At 41.1% G+C, this 9,433-nt stretch overlaps 1 long non-coding RNA gene across 1 annotated transcript; it reads right to left on the bottom strand.

Annotated features, from left to right (window-relative positions):
- Positions 1-6,919: 6,919 nt before the first annotated feature.
- LOC121073903 lies at positions 6,920-9,077 on the bottom strand. The gene is made up of 3 exons (XR_005822005.1): positions 8,951-9,077; positions 8,549-8,663; positions 6,920-7,605 (listed from the first exon to the last, which is right to left on the bottom strand). It is a non-coding gene; the product is annotated as an uncharacterized LOC121073903 (long non-coding RNA).
- Positions 9,078-9,433: the final 356 nt, after the last annotated feature.

Here is a 9,433-nt window from a genome sequence, read left to right as displayed (position 1 = left end):
ATCAGATTGCAGACAGGAGGGCCTCATCCAGCTTTCCTTGTGCAGGAGGTGCAGAGCAGAGGAATACAGTGGAAACCTTACAAAATGACTCAGCCCCCAAAAGAGTTAAGGGGAACAGACCGAAGCAGTGCCCTGTCCTCTTTTCAGTGATGTGAGGGATAAGAGGTAGTGTACAAAGCCATAAGAAATTTTGTATGAGAGTTAGTGTTATTAGGTGCTACTTCAACCGTGTCTGGTGTTCTGCTTTATGCCCCAGTGAAAAGTCCTTTACATCCCTGAGAATGCTTTTTGGAACAAGGGGAGAACAATAAAAATGAGCCTATTAGTTTCTAAAAGGCCTTATTCCCACGCAAAGAAAGATTTTTAAAGAATTTGGCTTGTTCCTATGAAAAACTGCTCTACTGAAGTTTCACAGATCAAATGTACCGGTCTACAGCTGTACAAATGCTCTTTCACAGAGTATGAATGCTGCAATTTGCTAATGTACATTTGCTTTTCATAATATTCACAAAACCAGTTTACGGTTCAGAACATTCACAAAGCTGCCATTTTTAAACTTTGCTTTTAAACACATGGCATGGTTTTCCCACTTTTTAAAGCATTTTTTTTTGCAGTTGTCTTTTTTACATAAACAGAACACTCTTCAGCCTCAAATGAAGCAAAAGTTTGAAAGGATGATCCAAATATCCAATTGCCTGAACTCCTTGGCCAGAACGCCATGCTTTTCTATTTTTATTTTCAGTATTTCTGGATGCCCCCGAGAGCATGTTTGCTGTGACTTTATATCCTCTGGGTTAGTGAGTGTTTTAATGCAGTTAACAGGGCGAATGAGGGATGTCGCAGTTAATATCCTAGCACTAAGAAAGCATTTCTAATGTCTTCCTTAGGTTACACTGGCCATTGGATAAAATAATGAGTGTGGTGGTCTTTGTGCAGATCAAGAAGTTAAGTCCTGTTTGGCTTTCTTTTAGTTGATTATGATTTACCAGCACTGAATTCCAAGTGTAGGTAACCTTGTAACTTGCTGTGAAAATAGCTGCAGTGGAGAGAAACTTTTCCTGTGAAAACATAGGTGAGTGTTTACCATAAATCTATACTTGTCACAGGAGAAGATGAGCAGTACCTCTCTACTAATGCCTAGCAAAAGACAGTGGAGTGTTTTGCCCTTACTGTTGCTTCTAACAGCAATAAATAGCTATTGCACCCTCTCACAGTTCATCCCCGTAAGTGCTTAGAGGCAAATGACTAAAAGGAACATGAGCAAGGCAGAGGAAATAGTTCCAAAGCGAAGTACTGCAAGAGCAGCTGCTTGGATGCCCCATTGCAGGAATTAGTGTATTGTTTTAATGATTCCAGGGTTTGGATGCATTTCTTTGAAGCACGCGCTTGAACTGTTGTTTACTAAACTGTTGCCAAGGCGTTATGCATTGGGGATATTGTTATGGAGGGAAAAAACACATTGCCACAGATGCAGTGTAGTTTTATTTTATTTTATTTTGTCTGTCTGTATTGACTCAGCACCATGGCAGCTGTTCTCTTTTCAAATAGCTTTGTTTTCCTGAGGCATAGTCTATACTTATTGCAGGAAGTTGTAGGGGAAGGAGAGCAAGTAAAGGACTCCAGATGAATTTCTGAACACAACCATTCTCACACTATTTCGGAGTAGATTTTACATCTATGCATGCTTTGCAGATGTCCTGGAAAGAAGGGGAAACTTGAAAGTTTTAAGACAAAGCAGTATTCTGAAAGGATGGAGTACCAGCACCTTTATCTGTGTGTGTCACTCAGGCCTTGAAGTGCTGCATGCGTAGAGGAAGTGTGCCCATTTCACAGGTGGGGAGCAGAGGGGTTGCATTTGAGTGGTTTGCCCAGCATTTCAGAAAGTCTGTGACAAAGCTAAAAATGGGATAAACTCAGCCTTGACATTAGCAGGCAATTGTGGGGAGTGCTTTTGGGGTGAGATTTGCATTACTCCTTTTCTAAGCCTGATGCCATCTGAGTAAGGTTTGTTAGGTCTGCTGCAGTGATTTGTGCTCTCACTTGTCTGTCTGCTCCGGTCTTCCAAAAACGTAGTACTTTCTCACTGAGGCAAAGCAATACAGACCTTGTTGAAAACTAGTAGGGAAAGCTCTTAATACTGGAAGGATACCTCCCTGTCTGTATAGTACATGCTTTCCAGAAAGAACATTTAGTACCTGATTAAGGATTACTTTTTTATAGTTGATTATTTTTCTTCTTTTTGACATATTTTTTTTCTGTTTAGGGCTTTTCCTCACACACATTTTTTTCACATGGATACAGAATTCCCAAGAAGTTGTTGTTCTTCCTCAGAGAATATTCTATATTTTGGGGTGGGCAGTGAATGTCTACTGTGCACTACTTTAGAGGTGTCACCAACAGACACCCAGTTGGTTATATACTTGTCGCAGTTAAGCATCTTAGTGAATCAGGGATGTGTCAGGCAAATTTGAAGATGCTAGTGCTGAGCTCTTTGTTTGAAAACAGGGAGAAATGCTAGGTAGCCTCTCTTTAGGTAATTTGTATTCAGTGAATTCTCCCTCGGTGTCCTGTTATATTCAGCCTGAGACACTTGTCACAAGTCAGCCAATGGATTAAGAGAGAAAACTTTGAGTTGCTCAGAATTTTCTAACCATATGCTTGGCCTTAAAGGATGTGTTAAGTATCAGGTGATTCAAATTGAAAAGCTCAGCAGCTTTATAATCTCTTGGTCTCTAAGGTCACTCCAACTACTTACGCCAGAAGCAGAAGCTCCAAGACTGGCTCATTGCTGTGAGCATTCAGTACATCTCACCACTGCTGCTTTAGGAGCAAAGATCCAAAAAGGAAAGCTCTCAGCCATTTCTTTCCTGTCATAGAGTAAGTACCTGAAAATAATTATACCCCTTACTGGAAACATTTGGCATCAGTGCTGTGGCTCCACCATTAACATTTTCTGCAGTTTCTTTCCAGACTGCCAGTTCTTTTTTATTACTGCCTTGTTAGCATGATGAAATGATGACAATCTTCTATCCTTGCTGTGGATGCAGCCAAATGGCATAAGAACATTTGTCTACAAAAGTAACTGAATAAAAGACTGAAATGGCCAATTAATAACAGCATCTGCCTTATATTATTTGTAGAGACTGGCCATGCATTCACCACAATCTCTCAAGATTTTGTACACTGAATCTAAGGAGACATGCTTCTGTTTTAACTAAATCCAAGTACAGTTCTCCAAAATATGATTTATTCTTTAAGCCCTCCAACTTCATCCCTTTCCAGAATTTCTAGTGGTTTTGCTGTTTGGATATCAAGTCTTTGGCAAATCTGTCTGTGTTTAATGGGCCTCCGAATGGAGGACAATCTATGTAACTGAGGGCTGATCTTAAGTCATATTCTCTTATCACCATCAGAGAAAAATACAGCAAATACCCTGGAACGTTGAATGGGATTAAATCAAAGTCATGGACAATGCAGGTCTGGATCTTACCTTTTACAGCTGGTCTTTAATCTGTATACCATTTTTACAGATAACTTTTAAATTATTCTTGACTTTGGAGAAGCTCGTGTCTACTTCATCTTGGACTCTATTTTATTTGAGCTAAGCACAAATGACTGAACATCTCCTTTAGCATGGCTGTATGTCTCTACATTAGCTGACTCCATAGGTAAACAAACCCAATGCTTCCCACTGTCAGGAAATAAAAAGTCATTTTACCATCTAAAATGACTGCGTGCGTACCTTTCACCCTTTTGTGGCTTATTCACTTTTCTGATCAAAAGCACATTGAGTTTGTATGTGAAGTCAGGCATCTGAGGTGTCCCTTTTTGCTTCTATTAGCTCAGTGTTGTCTAGTTCTTTATCCTTGTTCTACCACAGATACCAATATTAAAAAACAAAACCCGACAAAAGGTGTATGACTTGCTTTATACTACTCAGCTTTTGTCTCTCCTCTGTTGTTTTTCTTTATCTACTCTCATGTTCTAGATTTGTCCAATTTAAACTGCGTGCCCTTAGGGCAGGGCACGTCTTAGTGTGCATTAATTAATGTTTGAACCTTTCTATTCACTGCAGCACGTCAAGCACATCTTCTGCTGGCTGGCTGAGACCTGATGAGCACTAGGAAGGTTATAAAGCACTGTTTGAAATGGGTCTCTGTGTAGTCATTAAAGTGCTTTGTCTATCTACCTGCCTATCTCTTTTCTTACTGTTTTTTCCTTCAGTTCTCCTTGACCCAAAATTACACTCTCATTTTCCATCAATTTTCACTTCTCTTCGCCTGGCCAACTTCCTAATTTAATTCTGCAACAAAATATTCAGAGGAAGAGTGAAACATTTACCCTCCCCTCTTGAATCGAGTCTAGTTCTCTAAAGGCCTCGTGCTGGCCCTACCACTACCTGCTTGCAGATGTAGGGGAGAAAAAGAGGGATTTTTGTGCTAGATTTTCTTATTTGTAGCAATTTTCTGTAGTGAATGCTTCTATCCTGCAGATTCTCTCCTGAAGGATTTTTTCTGGAAAAACTGTTTTCTTGGGACTGCTGGACATACCCTTTTACATCCCTGTTGTTGGAAGAGGTTGTGCAGAAGCAGGCTTGGGATGACACCTTCCTGCACCTCTGCTGGCTGTGAGCAGCATCTGGTCTGACGATGCTTTCTTCCTCCTCTCTGGCATTTATTTTCACATCTTTCTCTGGGTGTGGTTTTGGTTATTCAGCTCGTGATCTTCAGTCATCCCAGGTGCAGCTGCATTCCTACAGTTGTGAGGCACTTTCCGGCTTTCCTACAGTAACATACTATCTGAAGAGTTTGTTCAAAGTGTTGAAAACTACAGCAGTGAAAAATATTTTTCTGTCTTTTATTCATTTTTGAAAGGCTCCACAGAAGTAAGAATCCTGTAAAACTGAAACAATCATTATGCAGAGTAGATGTGTGTTTTGATTTGAGAAGAGGAAGGGACCACGGAAAGAGAAGACCAATTTAGCTGCCTGATGCTTTTTGTTAACTAGGTCTGCTGCAGTATTTTGATGTAAGCCTAGTTAAATGTTATCACTGAAGCCTGTGTGCTTTCGATAATGTTTCTTGGACCAGAGTGATATTTTAATTGCCCTCCTGCTTTTCTGATGCTTTGGCCAGGTATTGGCAATGACAGTCAAAGGTACCGATTTGCCAGTAGTGATGCAGCTGACAACAGAACAATTCTGTTTGTCTGAAGAAGTAAAAACTGGGTTTCCTGCCCTTAGGAGTGTGGAAGAAAAAAAAGGCTTGTTTTGAGATAGAACCTTAGGACTTGGTATAGAAAGATGTCTCGTACCTGGCTTCACTGCATGCTAAATAGGCTGCTCTTGACCTGTGTCCCCAAACACCCTCACTTAACTGTCTGCCTGTGTAAGTGTTAAGGTCAGTCCTCCATTTAAGGAACATTTTTAAAGCAGAGTTGTTCCCTAGCCTTACGGGTGCCTACTTTTCCCCAGGCTGGCATTCCCATAGCTGCTTGTGTGGTAATGCCATGCTACAAGCTACCTGCTGCTCCTGTTTGAGCCCCAGCACCCTAGCCCAGGTTTCTGAAATGCAACAGGAAAATGCCTGTCTTGGGAATAGGTGCAATTTCCATTCTCTGCATTCAAAAATATAAAGGCAAAGGGCTGAGTGAAAGGACAGTGGTGTGGCTGCTTTGAGAAGGCACGTATAAATACAGCGAGAAGAGGGGTATTGTGTATGCCCGGACGTGATCACCTGAAGCAGCTGACTTGGCCTGAGCATTGAATTGTGAAATAATGGATGCTTGGTGAATGATTCCAGGCCAAGGACAAGGGGAGCAGATCTATTTATGGCCCCTCGGTCTGAAATATCAAATCACCTACCGAAGCACTTCAGACCCACTCCTCTCCTCCCCACCCTCCCTGACTCCCCAGCATGACGTGCATTTTGCGGGGAGCCTGTGCGCCCAAGCTGGCACTGAAGCTTCTGGGCAGCAGCCTCAAGGCTCACAAGTACAATGCTGAGTGGGAGCTGGGTCTCTTCCGAGAAAATGGTGAGGATGAGGATGCTGATTGTGCTCCTCATCAGATCTGCAAAATCCTTTCAGTATCTGCAGCATAAAACGTGCAGTTGTGCTGTGCTGTGCTGGGTGGAGCAGCCTCATGTGGCAGTCAGGCGCTGATGTGTTTTCCACATTCGACAATTTGTTGGTGCCTAGGAGATGCACTTCCTGACTTCTCCACTTTACATTTTCTTGCAGGCATAAATGAACTGCTAAATGGCAGAGAATGGGTTTATTTCTGTTAATTTCAACAGAATTCCCTCTTCTGCCATCATCTGAGAAAGAAATCATAGCCACTAGATTTTATCTGAGAATAACTGTAAATTGAGTCCTTTAAAGTTCGAGCCAGTAGATGTCAGCAGTTCCTTTTCAAATGCCTCTGGAAATGCAGCAGTAAAAAAACCTGACTTGTTCGTAATCAAACTTCTCTGTGGTATAAAATATTTGCACCCAAAATGAGGAACTGTATAAAATATAACCAATAGATGAGGATGAAATGTCCTCCTGCTTATTTGTGAAGGTGGCTTGAAGAAATGTGGAGAAATTTGGACTTAATATCAATAAAATATTAAACAGGTTCTATTTCAAAGATTTTTTTTAAGATAATCTTTGATTGGGCCATTGCATGATATACTTGTGTGAATGTGAAAACTCTGACATATTCTTCAAATTGTGACAGCTGTGATTTTACATTTATTTTTTAGTGTAGGGCGGTACAGTAATCTAGATGTGTGTTACAGCTGACGAAAGAGACGGTAGGTGTCTGCCTGCAGTTGGGTATATATTGTGTTCATACCAAAATTGAAAGACAACATCCCATATTCTTGTAGTGATAACATTTTTTAATATTTGATATTTCTATTTTTTGGGAGCATGAAGTTTGTATGAAATGATTTTATTCTGATACTCTGTAAATCAAGAGTAGTTTCACTGAAATCAGAATTGGTAGCCACTGTAAAAGCACCCTAGTGGAATAAAAATAAAGCACATAACGTCCTTGCTGCAAGCTTGTGGCCTGTGTTGTTAACTGTGCTTAAATTAACATCCTTACACTGGTCCACTCCTTTGACCTTGAGCCAGTATCAAAAGGCTTTGCGAAGAAAGCCTTCTGAAAAGGATTCTTTATTTTAGCTTCTGAGTCAGCAGGGGGAGCTCGCACCCATTTGGTTCAATTTGTCAAATACTGGTTATTAAAGACATTTTAAACTAGGCCATTTTATTTACACACGCACACCCACCCACACACCCACTTGTACGTGTGTATATATGGCATTCACAGAGCTTGTACGCTGTACCTCAGCAGACTGTTTAAAAAGTCTCGTTCTCAGAGCTTCATCACAGACAGCGCATCTCAAAAAGAGGGGTCAGATGAAAGGATGTTTAAAACAGTCCTGTAAAATGATTCCCTCTTACTTATTATCTCAAGGCAGAGGGAGGGCAAGAAGGTTTTCCTCCATCCTGTGGTCAGGAGTTGATGCTCAGTTGAAGAAATGCCACGAGCCTGGATCTCTAAGGCAGCTGGAGGCTTTGGCAGCAGGCATTGAGAAGGAAGTTAAAACTAGGCTGTTGACAATATTTTAACATGAGAATAATAAAATCAACTTCCCCCCCTTACATTTCTTTTATTTATTCTGATTCATCTGACTGCATTTATGCTAAGCTGCTTCCTTTCTGTTTTGTGTGAATAAAAATTAGACTTTTACTATAGGTCCACAGCATTTTCCAGAATATCAATTGGATGAGTTGGTGCAAGCCAGAGAGAGTCTCTGGGAGATCTTTTCTACTACAGCCTTGTGCTAAATGGTGTTTTATTACCTTATGCATATATTCCTAATGTTTAGAGGATTCTTAACTAGGTTAGAATTACTGTAAGTAAGGGAAATGCAATTCCTACACACAGATTGTAAACCTCATAAGCTAAAGAAAAATTTTTAATTCCTGATGGCAGGGGGCAGTTAAGTGACGTGCCCAAGGTCATGGAGCAGCTAGCTGGCAGCGCTGGGAACAGCCACCCTACCTCCTCCGCTCCCTGCGTGGTGCTCATCTATACTGCCATGTCTTTGCCTTGGGCAAGCAAAGAGATTTTCTATTTCCTGATGGCCTTTAAGTTTTCAGATGTTTGTTAACGTATCATGTATTATTTCCCCAGATACTTTTTCATTGTAACTGAGAATGTTTTAACCTGTTGATTGTATTGATTTTTGATGTGGAAATAGCAGGCTGCTCCATTTCAAACTAAATTTCAAGGGCATGAAGATTATTAGAATGGAAAAGCCACTTAGCTCAACACACTTGTTCCTTTTATTTTTATCTCACACAGGCATAGAAAGAGCCGGAGAGGTCCTAGCCCTATTTTCTCTATCCTGGATGGAATCCTGATTACTTTAGATGCTGGTAGAATTGGGAGGAAAAAGTAAACCTAATCTGTGGTATAAGCAGCCACGTAGTTGGCTGTGCTCGTGCTAATGTTATCTGAGAATATTGCACGCACGTTCAACTGCCCTACCTTTGCATTACCCTGGCTGGGTGCTGCTGCTCCACTTAGAGGGCAGTTGCTGTGAGAAGTTCCTCTCTGAATCAGTGACAAATGGTGACTGTCCCTTTGAGGGTCCTGCTGGTACCTTGTAAAGCAACAACATCCTCACATGTTGTATATTCTGCTCAACGCTGAAGGCATTTCTGTATCCTTTGTCTCCCACCAGCTATTTTAATTTGTTACTATTTCAATATTTTTTCTTTAATTATGTCTCTAAGCTAGGATTATAGGTTTTAGGAATAGTCCTTAAGTCCTTTCCTTTGGCTGAATGCTGCATAATTTTTCCATTTAATATAGATTTCTTGTTTTGGTCAATTGCTCCTAGTTCTATTACTTCATAGTCATCTACATTTGATATATATTTCTCCTTACAGGCCCAGTCATCTCCCTCAGAAAGTCATTCCCTGTGCATGGCTGGCCTGAGCTAACTTACTCCGTGGCAACGTGCCCATTGTTTGCCGTGAATTTAGAACCTGAAGCTAAGGATGAAAGCCCTTGTCAGCTGTGCAGGTTAGTGAACAGCTTTCGTGCAGACCTCGGGTTCCTTCACGGAGAAGGAAAGAACGCTTGGTCCTGTCACCTTGGTGCATTTCTGTATCACTGCTCATTATCTGCTGAAGAAGCTGCAATGATTTTTTTCTCTCACCAGAGGCTTTTGCAGTAGTTTTCCATACACCCCTTTCCTGAAGTCACAGGAAGAACCACTGGTGTAAACACATAGCTCTGCTCTGCGTAGCAGAGCTATTGCACTTTTGCTGTGCCTCTAGAGCTCTCGGCCTGCTGAGGGCAGGGTTTTTCAGCTACAAAGGTGTTCAAGATAGAAATGTAGGAGAGTGTTATGAGTTGGTAACTGGC

This window comes from Cygnus olor, chromosome 8 (assembly GCF_009769625.2).
Source record: "Cygnus olor isolate bCygOlo1 chromosome 8, bCygOlo1.pri.v2, whole genome shotgun sequence".
NCBI lineage: Eukaryota > Metazoa > Chordata > Aves > Anseriformes > Anatidae > Cygnus > Cygnus olor.
Note: the sequence above shows the minus strand (reverse complement) of the source record. Positions and strands in the feature narration are given on the sequence as shown.